The 4,233-nt window shown below is 41.6% G+C and overlaps 1 non-coding gene across 1 annotated transcript; it reads right to left on the minus strand.

The window, feature by feature from the left end:
- Window positions 1-3,765: 3,765 nt before the first annotated feature.
- On the minus strand, window positions 3,766-3,848 carry trnal-cag (transfer RNA leucine (anticodon CAG)). The gene has a single exon. It is a non-coding gene; the product is annotated as a tRNA-Leu (tRNA).
- Between the last annotated feature and the right edge of the window lie 385 nt (window positions 3,849-4,233).

A 4,233-nucleotide genomic window follows, 5' to 3' on the forward strand; every position in this document is an offset into this window, starting at 1 on the left:
TGGATAACTCTGTCATCTGAAAAGTGAAGCTGGTTTAAACACTGGTTAACTGTGGGCCGGGTCAGGTCAGAGTTTCCCACGGAAAGCAGCTAACACAGTAAACATGGGGGGTTCTCACAGGCAGCGTGACCCCCTCCCACAGAGTGCTGAGTCACAGCTCCCACTCCCACAGTGGCTTCATGCACCATCTGTGCTCAGTAAGGCGCTTGGTGGGTCATGGAGGGCGGAGCTGAGTCGAGGTGGACGGACTGATCCTGACTCAGAGCAGGACAACAGAAAGACCCCCCCAGTGAGGGATGAATGAGTGAGTCAGCAGACTGAGGGTTTCCTCCTCTCGGTGACTCAGCTCTGATCAGGTGTCATGCAGAACCAGAGATGATTTATCCTTTAATTAAAAGTCTGAGCCACAGGAGGATAAATCAGCAGCTCCTCCACCTGCTGCAGATTAAACAGTGAAATGATTCCTGAGAAGCTGTCGTGTCGCTCTCTGGATGCAGGTCGGATCACGGTGACAGCAGGACGTCCATCAGGAGCTAATCGTCACACGTGTGCACTGATGCTCGGCTTAGCTGCCCCCGCCTGCTGCACTTCAACCATCAGGGCCAATTATGGTGCAGCAGGACTCCTGCTATATTCAGTCGGAGCCAGGAAGGCCGAGCAGTGAATAATGGTCAGAGGGCAAGACTTGGACATTTAACACCGAGTTGAAGGTTGACTGTAAGCTGTGATAAATACTTTCATTTAAAGGAACACTAACAGGCACAAACACTGACATTGTTGTGTAAGTGCACTGGTTTAGGCTGCATAGATTCAGACTTTCTGTTTAAAGTTTAGCTTCTACTATTAAAATTAGACTCTATAATTTTATTATACCATCTGCTGATATTCATTGATATTTTTCATTATTTTTTGTTATGTGTTTTGATCATTTCTTTATTTTTATTATTAGTTTTTTTTTTGGATATTTGATATATTTTTCCTCTCAACTTTTTACTAATTGTTGTAAATGTTTCAATGGTCAAACATCTGCACAGAAATCAAAGATTGTAGACAAACTGAGAACCAGTTTGTTCTTTCTTCTCCCATGAATCCTGCTTGGAGACTCAGATTTCTGAATATAAACTGGATGTAAAGGAGAGTAACGCAGCTCCACCTGCAGCAGCACTTTAGCAGCTCCTCCATCCTCCAAACGCTCCACTTTTATTTCTGTCTGTACTCTAAAGTGTCTGCAGAGGGGTTTGTTCATATATCACTCACAGCCTGATTTATTCAACATTTTATTCCTAACATGGAGAAAATGTTGTTTTTCTGGCTGTTGACAGTGTTTCATGATTCACTCACTCTTCAAAAACTCTCATATGTCAACAAAATGAAAAGAAGTTTGAGGATGGATTTATCTAATGTTTAGATTTACGCTCTGAAATTAACATAAATTAGTGTATATTTAATTAGATAATGCCTCATTTGCATATAAAAACACAAACATAGAACGATTATCTGACTGTAGATAATCTGCTGAGGAGGTTTCATGCTGAAATCTGGTCATCACCTGCAGGGTTCCACTAAAGGCTGTATTTATACAGATATTCAGTAAAGACTTAACACATTTAGGAAAACCAAGAGCAGCTATAAGTAACAGGCTTAATCCGTATGATAAAGAAGCTGAGCCAATCTGATGACAGTCCAGACGGGCTTTACCTCTACTTACCTGTAGCTGTAACAGGTCACACTGAGGATCACGGACTCACCCGGCAGCGCCAGTACACTCCGTCCTGCAGTGATGCTGGTGCACACTGTGCACAGATCCTGCAGAGAAAGGAGCGCGAGGCACTTTCCTTCTGGTCTGATTTCATTAAACACGTGGACAATATACTGTACTATTGCTGTTGCCTCGTTTTTAGTACTTAGTTGTTGTTTTTCTGATGACTGAACACAGAGAGCTGGAGTCACATTCCTTGTTTGTACAAACTTGGCCAATACAGTTGATTCTGGTTCTGATTCTATCGCAGGTGACAAATTATATGATTTATATTAAAACATATTTTACAAATAATGCATTCAGGACTCTCACATAAACAACTGATAGAGAACTTACCGTAATAATCCTGCATTATGGAGCCCAGAATCAGCTCCCAGACTCCACCTGTGTGAGACATTCAGAAGTCACTACAGACTGTAAACGGGTGGAAGCTAAATTATGATCACATTATTCAAATTATAATCACAGTATGTGTCACAAGCGTCACAATCATTCAGGCCTAATTACAACCAGGTGGAACGCCCACAGACCAGGCACAGGTACATCCAGGTGACATGTCTCTCTGCTGGAGCTTCATGCCAGATTAAACTACATTAGAGCAGAGACCTCTCGCTGAGGTTGGCCACAAACACCAACATGTCAGAGGTTTTAACATCATTTTCATATTTCTCCACTATCACCTTAGAAATGAGCTACACAGTTAGCAAGCTGAAGCTAACTAGCTGCTGAGCTAAACCACACACTGCTGCATTGATTATGGTGTGGCGACCCTCCACCTGTCCACCAGGTGTCCCTGTGTGTTCCTGCTCCACAGGCTGGATGAGGGTTGTTGGTTGGCTGGACCTGGACCCAGTGGATCAGCCTTATCAGGCCTCCCTCATCCGGCCTGTCGCTCCAGGAACATCAGCAGCATGGATTTGTTGTTTTTAACAGATTGGTTTTTGTTAAAATAAATTGTTTTAGTCACCACCCTGCTATTGTCTTCCTGTTATCGTTTTTGAGCCAAGCGGTAACAAAGGTTATCAATAATCAGTCAGCTCTGTTAGAGGCACCATGACAAACATATTTAACCTTACCTTTAGCAGGGTCCTCCACTTTACTCCTTCTGGTAGGAAGAACTTTGATCTTAAAATGGTGACAAGGGGCTGAGTTTGAATTTGTTTTAAACATATCTCAGCAGGAAAACAACCGTCTGACAATACACTTGAAAGAAAGCAAATTAACTTTGATCAGATACAGACTATTAACCTTAAAACAGAGAATCTTCTCTACATTTCCGCTAGTCACAGGATACAGGTGAATTAATGGAGGACCTTCACTCTACCGGGAACATCAAAGATGGCGGTTTAAGACACGGGCCCGCCCGGCCCTTCAACAGCCAATCACGTGCTGCATAGTGACTGCACCGGGAAACATTCAGCCAATCACGTGCTGTATAGCGGCTGCAGCGGGAAACATCCAGCCAATCACGTGCTGTATAGCGGCTGCAGCGGTGCTGTGAGCTGTGTGAGCCTGTGTGTCTGCGCTCTCCCCGTTTCACAGATGATTAACCAGAATGCTGCGATTTTAGGATTTAAAACAGATTAACGTTGACACAATACGTCACTAAAGTCAGGACTAAAGGGTTCATTTATTGGGCTTCTGTGTAATTTTATGCAGAATTTGTTGTTTTGTGCTTGTTTTCTGTTCAGGAGGAAACCAGCTGTTGACTGGTTCTCTTACATTGGACTGTACTTTTTCCCAGCAAAATAAACTTCTTTTTTTTTTTTTACATTAATTATCTTCTCTTTGCTTAATAAAGGCTATCACTGTCTGACTTTAATCTGTTTTATTTATCATGTTGTAAACACAGCTGTGTGTTAACCTTCAGGGAACGTTTGCTCGGGACTTATTTAACAGGGTCAGTTTGGTTAAATCAAAGCGCTGTGGGCTTAGGCTTAGGGTTATTTATCTCTTATCAGATCAATTCAGTGGTAAAAACACACGGAGCTGTAAAAGAAATACTTTGTCAGAAGTGGGATTCGAACCCACGCCTCCAGGGGAGACTGCGACCTGAACGCAGCGCCTTAGACCGCTCGGCCATCCTGACAACGGGATCAAAGGGACGAAATCACGGGTTAAATAGTGTAACCAGACAACGCGGTGCTATTACATCATACTATATGTTTTATATAGTCTCTACATGTGGATTTATTTATGTATAAAATAAAGGATGCTGCTTTAGCTCAGGGAGGTCCTTCATACTGAATTATTTATACAGCACATTTAAAATAGGATGAGAAATAAGCACGCTTTCATTTTATGTTTATTCTTTTTATATTTTTATTCTTTTTATATTTGTTAATTGAGATTTTTTTAATATAATTAAATTTTGTATTTATTATAAAACCGATGTCCAATTTAAAATCAATGGTCTGAATTTGATTACAACAATACAGAGTTAATTGTAGATCATATCAAGTACACTGTGAGAT

This window comes from Stegastes partitus, unplaced genomic scaffold (genome assembly GCF_000690725.1).
Source record: "Stegastes partitus isolate 25-593 unplaced genomic scaffold, Stegastes_partitus-1.0.2 Scaffold1774, whole genome shotgun sequence".
NCBI lineage: Eukaryota > Metazoa > Chordata > Actinopteri > Pomacentridae > Stegastes > Stegastes partitus.